Source organism: Nicotiana tabacum, chromosome 6 (genome assembly GCF_000715075.1).
Source record: "Nicotiana tabacum cultivar K326 chromosome 6, ASM71507v2, whole genome shotgun sequence".
Taxonomy (NCBI): Eukaryota; Viridiplantae; Streptophyta; class Magnoliopsida; order Solanales; family Solanaceae; genus Nicotiana; species Nicotiana tabacum.
The window spans coordinates 209,028,096-209,040,404 of NC_134085.1; the positions used below are offsets into that span (position 1 = coordinate 209,028,096).

Consider the following 12,309-nt stretch of genomic DNA (forward strand, 5'->3'; position numbering starts at 1 on the left):
GTCTGATGAATTTTCTCCTAGGATCAAAATCTTAGTCTGATGAATCTTTCTCCTAAGATACCAAAAAAAGTGACCTAGTCTGATGAACTTTCTCCTAGGATAAAAATCTTAGTCTGATGAATCTTTCTCCTAAGATACCAAAAAAAAAAGACCTAGTCTAATGAATTTTCTTCTAGGATCAAAATCTTAGTCTGATGAATCTTTCTCCTAAGATAGAAAACCTAGTACGATGAATTTTCTCCTAGGATGATAATTTTTTTTTAAAAAAAGGGAAGTCTGAATTTGAAAAAAATGGGGAGTCATTTTTTAAGTTTTCTGAAGATTATCAATGTTTAGTTTTCCTGAAATCAAGGGGCCCCACGTGGAGAATAGGGTGAGTTTTTACTTTAGTCAAGCTTAGTTTATAGTTTTCCGCAAGCTCAATCACGTTTAGAAGACGCACATCCTAGTCGAGTCATTAATTTTACTCTCATCATTGCATCTTTCATCAGCAGCGCATGTGATTTATAGTTTTGTTAACACTCACAGATGTTTCCAATATCAAACTGGGGCAGGAAAATTTCTTTTGTTTTGTTTGTTTTGTTGTAATCAGGCGGCCACCTGGAGAACAAGGGAATACATTTTTCAAGTTTAGCAATCAGGCGCCCACTTGGAGAACAAGGGAATACATTTTTCAAGTTCAGTAATCAGGCGCCCACCTGGAGAACAAGGGAATACATTTTTCAAGTTTAGCAATCAGGCGCCCACCTAGAGAACAAGGGAATACATTCAAGTCTTAGCAAGCAGGGTCCACCTGGAGAAAGGGAAAACATCTCGGATTACAATTCAAGGCGGCAACAAGGGGTTCCACCTGGAGAATACAAGTCAACAAGTCAACAAGAACCACAAGAGCAAGTTTGAAGATGTAGATAGGATTTTGTAAATGCATAGATTATAGTCTAGTCTAGCTTCTTTTTATTTTTGGTATAATAAGGGGTTCAGTAAGCAGTAGCAGCAACAACAACAACAGTGAAGTCACAGCTTCATGGTAGTCTCAGCTACCAAACATTCCTGAACTACACTGACCTGATTTCTTTTTAGCCAAGGATATGTAGGCAACCTCGGAAACAGGGTGCAGTCAAGTCTTTCAAAAACGCTTCCCATAGAGTATTCAAACGGGAAAAAATCACTCGTATCCGCTCACTTTATCTTTACATGAAAACTCTTCATGTTTCCAGGCAAAGAGGGGCAACTGCGAGCACGTGATTTTTGCCCTATATGAATTACTCCCACAAATTCAAAACAAAATAATTTTTCCATTGTTTGCAATTTCGTGAATTTTTGTAGCATTTTTTGTTAATTGCTTGCATTTGTCTGTGCACATTTATTTTATTTAAATCATGAAAAATACCAAAAAAACATCACGCATGGCATTTAGGCTTTATTTTTATATTTTTTAGGATTAATTGGTAGTTACTTGTTTTATAAAAATTGAAAATCACAAAAAATGCTTCATTTTTACACTTTTTCATTTTATTGATTTTTCTCTTTTGATTTAGGATTAAGTAATGTTTATAATTTTTATGATTAGATAATTAGTTTAATTTCACATTTTTAGATAATCTAGAATTTAAGTTGTAGGATTTTAATTTAAAAAAAAGGAAAATTAGAAAATAAAAGAAAGAATTGAAAAAAAAAGTTTGTCTTATGAAATTGGGTCAATTCTCACCCAGCCCAGATCTGATCCAAAACTTTCCTTGACCTACCCATTTCCCTTCCCTTAAATCCCTAAAACCTAGACAAGAGAGGGAGGAGATGATTTTTTTAGACCCCTGCCATTACAAACGGCTAACACGGAGCCCTCCCTTCTGCTTCTTGCGCTTCATTTCTAAAAGAAGAGAAGATAGACCAAAATCATCACCACGACCACCCATCCAAGAAGATCAGCGGCTGAATCAAAAAATCAAAATCATTAAAGAGATTTCAAGAGTTGCCTGATATCTCTGTTGCTTTTATACAAGTTCAGTTATTTATAAAGCTGATTTTAGCTGGGATTGGAGGCTGTCTTCGATTTGTTTGTTGTTGATTATTGCTGAAGCTCTATAAGCCATTGCTTGGTTCTTTGCTACTGTTGTCTCCTTGTTTGGCCGTTTCTGCTGCCCAATTTCATTCATCAATTTGGACCTTTATTTGGGTCATTGTTCCTACGGGTCTCTCTGCAGTTAGGTACATATCCCTGAATCTCTAATTGTTTGTATTTGTTACTGGAAATGAGAAGTATTAAATTCACGGCATGTTGTTAGTTCAATGTTTTGTTGAGTTATTTTTCTATTATTATTTTTTGAGAAATTGCTTGCTAGATCTTAAATGCTTTTCAGTTATATTTGTTGGCTCTAAATGTACCCTTGTTAGTATCAAGTTGTCACTGCTATGAATTTGAGTAATACATCTCAGAGGATTTCGTGTTCTTCTATTTCTATTGATTTTAGAAATTATAATGATATGGTTGAAGTTTGTTTCCTATTTCCGAAATTCATGTGAGAGATTAGTGGCTCTAGCTTCGATCCTTATTTTGCCTTCAGTACCATGGTTTGTGAATGTAGAGTTAAGCACTGGTTGTTAGTTCTAATGGATTGTCATGGTAGTTTGTCCATTGAAATTGTTTGAATTGTGAGTTAATTGGACAACGGGTACAGAAGCACGAAACGGGTTCTTGGGTTAGCATTTTTTGATTCGTGAATATTGAATCTCTGTAATTATGTGTTGAATAGAGTTTCTTAGACCATGAATATGTTCAGGATAAGTTTATACGTTTTATTTGAGCTTTTGTCTCCTAGACAGGTTTAATGATCTGATGTTATATGTAGAAATATATATTATTTCATCTACTAGATTTAAAAAGAAAAAATTGAAGTAGTTTAAGAAAAAATAACTTATGATCATCCGTAGTTTGTTTTAGTCGAGTAAAGCCCTTTGGAATAATTTGAGGCGTGCCATCCCAAATAAAATCTCAAACGCATGGCCCTCACTTAATTAATTTTAATCTTTTAGAAATCGAGGAGCACCATCTAGTTGAATTTTTCATGGCCCTCACAAATTTAAAATGCGTAGTTGCTTTAGGCGCACTATTTTAAAAATTACTTTCCTAAACTCGGGTGTGCATTTCATGTGACCCAAATCCAAATCCTAATAACGTTAAATAAAATATGTCGCAGATAGCGGGTGCATTTCATGTGGCGTGATCCAAAGGCGTGTTTTGTATAACGTTGAAATCTTCCTAAAAATGAATAAAAGCGGTTAAAAAGTTAAAAATGCACATAGGTTTAAAAGTGTTTTAAAATTAGATAATTAGGCCAATGATAGCAGTTAAGCGACCGTGCCAGAACCACGGAATCCAGGGATGCCTAACACCTTTCTCCGGGTTAACAGAATTCCTTACCCGGATTTCTGTGTTCTCGGACTGAAAAACAGAGTCAATCTTTTCCTCGATTCGGGATTTGAATCGGTGACTTGGGACACCATAAATTATCCCAAGTGGCGACTCTAAATTTTTAATAAAATGACCCCGTTTTGATTGTCACTTTAAATTGAAAAAACTCTCTTATACCCTTTTACGGGGGTGTAGGAAAAAGGAGGTGTGACAAGAATCGGAATTGGTTTGGTATAAATCGGACCTATAGTTGAGAAAATAAAAATTTCAATGTTCTTGAGTGATTTTATGAATTTGAGGTTTAATTCGTAGTTGTTGATATTATTTTGATGATTTGCTCACACGAGCAAGTCCATATGATATTTTTAGATTTGCATGCATGATTGGTTTGGGGCCCCGAGGGCTTGCGTGAGTTTTGGAGGCTACAGAGTGAATTTGGACGTATGAAAATTGTTGGTATGTTGCAGCTGTGTGAAAGGACTCTGATCTCGCAATTGCGAGATCAGGCTTCGCAAATGCGAAGTTATCATGCTTGGGAAATGCGACCCAGGCGTCGCAATTGCGAACCAAGCCTGGGCAGGCCATTCTCGCAAATGCGACAATTTGGTCGCAAATGTGAAAGAGTCAGGAGTCGCAAATGCGACATATCCTTCGCAGATGCCAAGGTAGCAGACTTTTGAAGGGTTTGCAATTGCGAACCCCTCTTAACTGCACCTGCTAAATGTGATTTCAGAGGGGATTTTCTTCATTTTTCGAACATTCTTAAACCCTAAACCTCCTTAGGCGATTTTTCAAAGGCACAAACTTCTCTAAATGATTAGTAAGTAATTTCTAACTTATTTTCTTCAATCTATAACATCTTTTTACATGATTTCATTTCAAAATCAAGGTTTTCATGGGAAATTGGGTGTTTTTGGGTAGAAGTTAGGATTTTCAAATTTTCAAAATTTGACCTTGATTTGATGTCCGATTTCAAAACTAATTACATATTTGAGTTCGTGAGTGATTGGGTGATCGGGTTTTGGTTCGAACTTCGGGTTTTGACCAAGCGGGCCCGGGGTCAATTTTTGACTTTTTGGGGAAATCATTAGAAATTTCATGCATTAGAATTGGTTTATTTAGCATTTGTTGATATCGTTAAGTAAATTGTGACTAGATGCAAGCGAATTGGAAGTGAAACCGAGAGGTAAAGCGATAGTAGAGGCTTAATCTTGTTCGTGGAATCGAGGTAAGTGTCTGGCATAACCTTAGCTTGACGGAATAGGAGTTATGGTCTATTTGCTATGTGCTTGTATCGAGTACGACATATATGTGTGGTGACGAGCATCTATACATTAGTGTCAAGCATGCTCGTGAGTCTTATATCATGATTTTGTGAACCTATTATGTACCAATCATGCTCAATTGATGGTTAGTAATGTTGAACAAGCTTATGAAAGTTTCTTGGTAATTGACTATTGTTGAGTATTGACTCAAATTAAAGTTTCATTTTGGTAAGGAAATTTTTGAAGCGAGATTGGTTATAGCTGAATCCTTTGCCGGGATGTTTTGCTGATATTGTTGATTCCCTTGCCGGGATGTTATTGTTGATATAGTTGATTCCCTTTTCGGGACATATTGTTTTCCATTGTTTGTGTAAGGAAGAGTGTAAATCACGGAGGGTGATGTCGTGCATGTTATTGTGAGAGAGTGTAAAGCACGAAGGGTGATGTCGTGCACGATATTATGAGTGATAACGCACGAAGGGTGATGCCGTGTCATGATTTGAGAGTTAATGCACGAAGGGTGATATCGTGCCGATATGTGAGGAATAGTGCACGAAGGGTGATGTCGTGCCATTCTATTGTTTTTATATGGTGAGGATGAGAGTAAAAGCATGGGGTGACGTCGTGCACGTGTTAACGTTTCACTGTTTTGTTGATTTAAATATGATGTTCATTATGCTCCTTTATTGATGCTCCTTTATTGGCTTATTGTTAGAATCTGATATCTCCCGCAGCATGTCCCCTTCCCACCTTATTCTGTTGATTCCTGTTATTATATTTATGTCTGTATATGATCTATCTGCATAGGTATATGTGATTGTCGTGTCCTAGCCTCGTCACTACTTCGCCGAGGTTAGGCTCGACACTTACTCAGTACATGGGGTCGGTTGTACTGATACTACACTCTATACTCTTTTGTGCAAATTTCGGTATCGGACCCGGTAAGTATCTGCGGTAGCTGCCTTCAGTCCAGGGAGACCAAGGTAGATTTGCTGGCGTTCGCAGAGCCTAAAGTCCCCCTTCCCTATTTAGCTTTTCTACTGTCTCTTTTCTTTCCCGAGAACAGTTGTACTTTCTTTTCAGACCAGTATTTGTAGTAACTCGTAGATGTCATGAAGTTGTGACACCGGATCCGTAGGTAGACTTGTATTGGATTATTTGATCATGCTATAACTCTTCCGCATTTATCAGCTGTTTAATTTTAAGTTTTTTGTTTATAACTGTTTGGGATTGATTGTTACTGTGTAGACCCCTAATAATTGGCTTGCCAAGCTTCCACGATTATGCACCATCACGATTTCCGAGGGAAAAAAATCCGGGTCGTGACACTTTTTATTGTATTACTACTAACCAAACGTTTACTAATAAAGGCTGCCTTTCATGGTTTCATTAGGCAATTCGGCAGAAATCATCAAACTAATGTACGTATCGTGGTTAAGTAAAAAAAAGGTATAAATTTACATCAATAAACTATAGTTAGATGTATTAATACCGGATGGGAATAAGCTTTTACATCAATTGTATTCTGTGGATTCACATATTGATAGGGATTTGCACATACGACCTTTTTGTAGTAATTTTTAAATTTTGTCTCTCTTTATAGCATGTTTGGCCAAAGCTTCTTTTCGGTGAAAAGTGCTTTTTTTTGCCAAAAGTATTTTTGACTAAAAATTGAGGTGTTTGGTCAAGCTTTTGGAAGGAAAAAAGTGCTTTTGAGAAGAAGCAGAAGCAGTTTTGGAGAAACAGAAAAAAGTAGCTTCTCTCCAAAAGCACTTTTTGAGAAGCATTTTTGAGAAAAATACACTTAGAAGCAGTTTTTTAAAGCTTGGCCAAATACTAGTTGCTGCTCAGAAGCGCTTTTCAAACTAATTAGCCAAACACAAACTGCTTCTCACCATAAGTATTTTTGAGAAAAACACTTTTGAAAAAAAATACTTCTCAAAATAGGTTGATTTTTGCGGCTTGGCCAAACGAGCTATTAATCTAATGTGTTAGTTTATTCTAATTACTTTTAAAGGCTAAAAGTCCAATGATTTATGGAGAACAAAATTTAAAGATTGGCCTCTAAAAAAGCTATGCTGTCCTCAATCTGCTACCTTTAGTCCTCTTTTGGTGCCGCTAAAGTGTTGACCAGTTGACCAGTTACACAGTTACATTACCGTAATTAAAAGGGTAATACAGTGCACAAAACATCGCGTTCACGTATTGTAGCAACCCCTTTGGGAGGCTACTACTTAAGAAACAAATCTAATTCCCTACTAACAAAATATTAAAAGAGATATTAACAAAAATATCTAAAGTAATTTAGTAGCGGAAATAGGCCCATGCGAAAAGGTTCAAAGTGCAATACATATTTTTTTTTAACATACACCATAATTTTATTTAACATAAAATACAATGTCAAAATATTAACACATGGTGATATAACCCTTTTTGAGCAATAAAGAGAATAAAACAACTTTCTAACAAATTTATACACTCATTCAAAATCACTGCAAGTTTGTATTATACATAAATTTTAAACTATCGGGTATAAAGAAAGGGAAACTAGTTTTCTCCTTTTCTACATATTTACAAGACAAAGTGTAAATTCAGCATATTACAAGATCTGAGTCATTAAAATACCCTAATACAATAAAGTAGGTTACAAATTCAAGTTACAAGATTTTTTTGGTCTTTAAAAACCAACAAGCCTCCAAATAACATAAGTGTGACATATATATATATATATATATATATATATATATATATATGTGACATATATATATATATATGTATATATTCTGTATATCCTGTACATCATGTATACGTCCCAAAACTATGCAAAACCAAGGTGCATATGCAAATGTGATCTTCATAAGTTCTTCCAAAAGACTAATTCACCCTGGCCATCTTCAGATTTCATCCCGAACATTTCCTACGATAGAAAACAACTATCGCTAAGCATAAAGCTTAGTGGTGTATAAACTTTAGGCTTGGAGTCATTAAATTCTCCAATTCCCCTTTTCAGTCATAGTTAGCTCAATTTAACATAATTTAAAACAAGTGAACAAATATATCAAACATACCAATATCAAACTTTGAAGTGTTTCCAAATATTAATAACAATGCTCAAGAGTCTAGAAAGTGTATACTATTAATTTAAGGAAGTATACCAATTATCCATTTTTCGCCCAATATGTACGTCATGCCATCACACTAAGCATAATCAGATATCAAGATGGACCGAAGCCCCAAATCAAGTAGGGTCAAAACCCAATAGACAAGAGAATCAAGAACCATATTAAAAATGGCTTCCTAGTTCGTACTTAACACGGACAAGTTCCATAATCCAAGACGAACTACAAATCCAAAGTCAAGATGGCAAAAGATCCGAATCAAGAGGCATGCCAAGTGAGTGACCAAATCACTGCCACAAGAAGGAAAAAGTCCCAACAAGAATGCAAAATGATCAAACAATCCGTACGAATGGGCGATTTAGCAAATTTCTGACAAGACTTAATATAATACGAATAAAACAATATAAATTGAAGACAATAAAAATAAAATATCAGGTTATTTCAACATATTTCCAGCAAGCAAAAAGAGTACAAGTTTATACACAAACCTTGGTGTTTTACCATAAAACAGTTCAATCACAACTTGGGGACGTTCGAATCGTCTACGCCGTAAACAAACCAAATCTGTCCACTTCCTCAAACACTTCTCCTTTGATGTTTTTTTCAAGGGTTTATATACCTTAAATACATAATCAAATATCTAAATAAGTTCAGTAATTTAACAAGTCAACTAAACATGATATTGGTGAAAATTACCCAAAAACGTTTGAAACAGAAATTCTGGACAGTATCACTGTTCTAAGTTGTGACTCCGTTTTGAAGATCTATACGGACAAACTAGACTTTATAGTCTTCATAAAAGTTGTAGATCTATGTCTTACCGTTTCAGAACATCTTGAATCACCACCATATCATTTTTGAACAAAAAGTTATGCTAAATTTACTAATAGCAGTACATGGAGTATTTCAAGAACAGAAAATCTGGACAGCACCTGCCCTGTACTTTTTGACTCTTTTTCAGGTACATAACAACAAAACTAGATTTTGATTCCTTCATAAGAGTTGTAGATTTATGAAATACCTTTCCAGAAAGTCCTAGATCACTTAAATCGGAGCTCTGTACAAAAAGATATGTAGAAAATACTAGTAGATGTCTAGTATAAAAACGGGTTATAGAAACTTACCAAGAGGAGCAACTTGATCTTCACCAAAAACGAATTTTGTGTGTTGATTTAGTAGAAATCCATGGGTTTTTTTTTATGAACCTTCAGCTTCTTGTTCTTACAGAGGAGAAAGATAGAGAGAGATAGAGATAGAGAGATAGAGATAGAGAGATAGAGTAGAAAGATAGAGATAGAAAGAGAGAGGTAGATATTTCTTCTTCTTTTTTTGTTTCGGAAGAGTAGAAGAATAGGGAGCTTACGGATAGATATGAAATAAAATGATTCCTCAACTACTAAATATTCTTAGATAAATACAAAATGTTGTAAACCCAAAACTTAATTATATATTATATTTAATAACAACTCGTCAAAATAATATTAAGTGTTACATATAGCAACACCATGGAACTTCCTTGCCAATATTAACACAACCTAAAGTAAGAAATTTTCATATACTGACCATTTCACATTTAGGAAGTGCAAAGTAAAATATTTCCTCGTTAAAAAAAATGCTCAATCAAGAATACAAATATTGTAAAAATTTTGGGGTGTCACACGTATTGCTTCGAGAAATTTCTATGTAATTTCTTGTGATAATAACTTAACACTTGCAAATTTTATGGTAGTTGGACAAATATTTGGCGTAGTAATGTGTTACATTTATATGAACAGAAAAAGAACCCAACTTGGGAGTATAATACTATTATACAAACTCATCCATAAATTGTAACAGGCAATAATCTATAGTATTGGGCCAATTGGCATGGTGTTAAATTTGAGAAGATAAGAGAATCTTCTTTAAATATTCAGCAGTAGCCCAAAGCAACCAATGGGAAATATTGGGAGTTGAAGAAAGTAAAAATTAAAACAAAAAGTATAAATGGGATCCGCAGCAAGCGATAAGGGCCAGCTATCCCTGAGAGCATAATGGGTCATTTGTATCTATACCCGTTTTTTGTGTCACATTTTAATTTGTGTTCGCTTTGCAAAAAAAATTGCAAACGTACCCGTTTTTTTGCATAACTTCAGCATACGGGGCTGAAGTAGCAAAGACAATCACGCAAAACTTCAGCATTCTAGTAACTGGCGAAGTTCCGCTCTAGAGCTGAAGTTTTTGTTTGTAACTGGCGAACTTCAGCTGAAGTTTTTGTTTTGTAACAGGCGAAGTTCAGCTCTAGACCGAGGAATGTTTGCCAGAAACCAAAAGTTCAACCAAGTAGATAATCCAGACTTCCAGATCTGACAGTTTTTACAACACTGACATGCAATTTCAGAGTAAAAAGATTTATGGTCTATCCAAAGAAAAGGGCTGAAGCGAGGCTGAACTCGCTTCAATCACTTAAATAACATGTCGTCTGGTTCAAAAACAAATTGTCAAAACTCTAACCATCAGTGCAAAATCCAAGCTTCAAAACATTCTCCCAACCTCTGCTAATAACATCTCTTTCTAACATATGAAGGTACACAATATCGAAGAAAGGAATGCAAGGAAGCACTACATGGGTAACTAAAACGAACAAAAGCTCCATCACCAACAACTTTCTTTTGGTTCTTATGCAAACGTTTATTCTTCATCCTCCTCGTCACCTTATGCTATGGTTCTGAGGATTTGAGTGAAGCCACAGAAGGAGAGATATTGTTATATCAATGTTAAGTTCCGGAGAGATATGGAGATCACTGGGAGAAGGAGGAGGAGAAAGAGGGTCGAAATTGTTTAAAAAATGGGTACAAGTTAAAAGTTTAAAAAAAATGGATATAGATTAAATGTGGGCGACCAAATAGGGCGCCCGTACAATTTTTACGAGCAGAATATGAATATTTAAGTTTGAGATGGGTCAGGCCCCATTTTTCTCTCGGCTCTTTCAAGTCAAAGCAAACAAATAACATTAGGTTTGCTTCTTTCAATGAAATTGATTTGGTCACACCAATTACTTGTTGAGTGTTATCTAAGATCTGATTACCTTTAAGGGAGTCTCTCTGTCTTTACAAGGTAAGCATAAGATCTGCATACACTCTATCCTTCCTAAATCTCACTTGTGACACTATACTAGATATGTTATTATTGTTGGTCAAAATAGCATGACATAGCCATTTTTACGGGTGATTATTGAAAAAAAGTCAGTGTTTGCAAAGTTATTGAAAAACAGTCACTATTTAAGGCGAAGATAAAATATGGACAAAAGTACTCTAGCTGAAACACGAAAGTTATATCATAATATGCTGGATTATAGAACTCTTGCGTATAAATTTCCAGCATATTATGAACAAATTTGAACTCCAGCATATTATGCGGGAATTTTGCCGAAATTTTAAGGGTATTTTTTTTTAGATTTTATTTTCATGTGGAAAAATGACTAAATGTATTTCGGGTTGAAATACTAAAATCGTCTAATTTTGTTTCACAAGTCTTTATGCAATTATAGTAATTACTAAATTATCTTATTTGCCACCAGATTTTTAATTGGTTGTAATAAAACACTTTAATGATTAGTACCAATTCTTTAAAGAGCGTGAATCATTAAGGTAAAGGAAAACAGTGGCTGAGAAATAGTGTGAGTAGCATAAATTGGTTGATAAATTAATGAATAATGATGGTAGCATGATAGAGATGTTGAAAGTGAAAGTTTCGATGATTAGTTGCGAATTGAATACTGGAAAATGTGGGGTTAATGCCACGCAAAATTGCCAAATGTGACGAAACATTTGAAAGTTGGGATCATGACAAAGGCCTTTCACAATCATTTGTGAGATAAGATTATACCATTTGTCACCTTTTTCGCTTTTATCTTTGTTGATGAATGTATTTGAATCGAAGGTGATAGTAAAAAATATAAAAGGGAAAACATATGAATAGGAAAGCTCGACCAAAAAAATAAAAGAATATTTACACAAATAGCCGGCCATAGTCACTATTTATTTTTTCTAGTTATATAAATTATATATAATTATACACATATAATACGTAAGTTATGCATATATTATATATTCACTGGCTATTTTTAGTTTAAGCGGTTGGGTGATCGGCTATTTGAGTTAATTCTTCGGAAAAGAATAAGATATTAGAGCTACAGTTAAAAATATATTGTTGAGGTGCAAGTTCCATTTTCACCAAGTATTTACTTCACATATTCTTGCAGTATAAAACAAAAAACCTTGACTTTATTGATATATATTTTCATTTATATGATATTATTATTACTTGAAGAGAGAGTGAAACAATTTTCTTTGTGATCGTAACTTAAACTTACTTTTCGTCTACCTTGAAATTAAGTAAATTTTTAAAAATTAAAAATAATACTTGAATAAAGGCTAAAAATTAAAACATTTAATCTGCGTAATCCACACTTATGCATACCTTTTGCAACAAAGGACATAAGTTATCATTCTATTTCTACCTTCATCCCTATCGCCGT

The 12,309-nt window shown here is 34.6% G+C and overlaps 2 long non-coding RNA genes across 2 annotated transcripts; one reads left to right on the forward strand and one right to left on the reverse strand.

The window, feature by feature from the left end:
* Positions 1 to 1,785: 1,785 nt before the first annotated feature.
* Positions 1,786 to 5,859, forward strand: LOC107809012 (uncharacterized). Its single transcript, XR_001653306.2, has 2 exons — positions 1,786 to 2,205; positions 5,482 to 5,859. It is a non-coding gene; the product is annotated as an uncharacterized LOC107809012 (long non-coding RNA).
* A 1,261-nt stretch (positions 5,860 to 7,120) lies between these two features.
* LOC107809473 (uncharacterized) lies at positions 7,121 to 10,803 on the reverse strand. Its single transcript, XR_012711157.1, has 2 exons — positions 8,918 to 10,803; positions 7,121 to 8,412 (listed from the first exon to the last, which is right to left on the reverse strand). It is a non-coding gene; the product is annotated as an uncharacterized LOC107809473 (long non-coding RNA).
* Between the last annotated feature and the right edge of the window lie 1,506 nt (positions 10,804 to 12,309).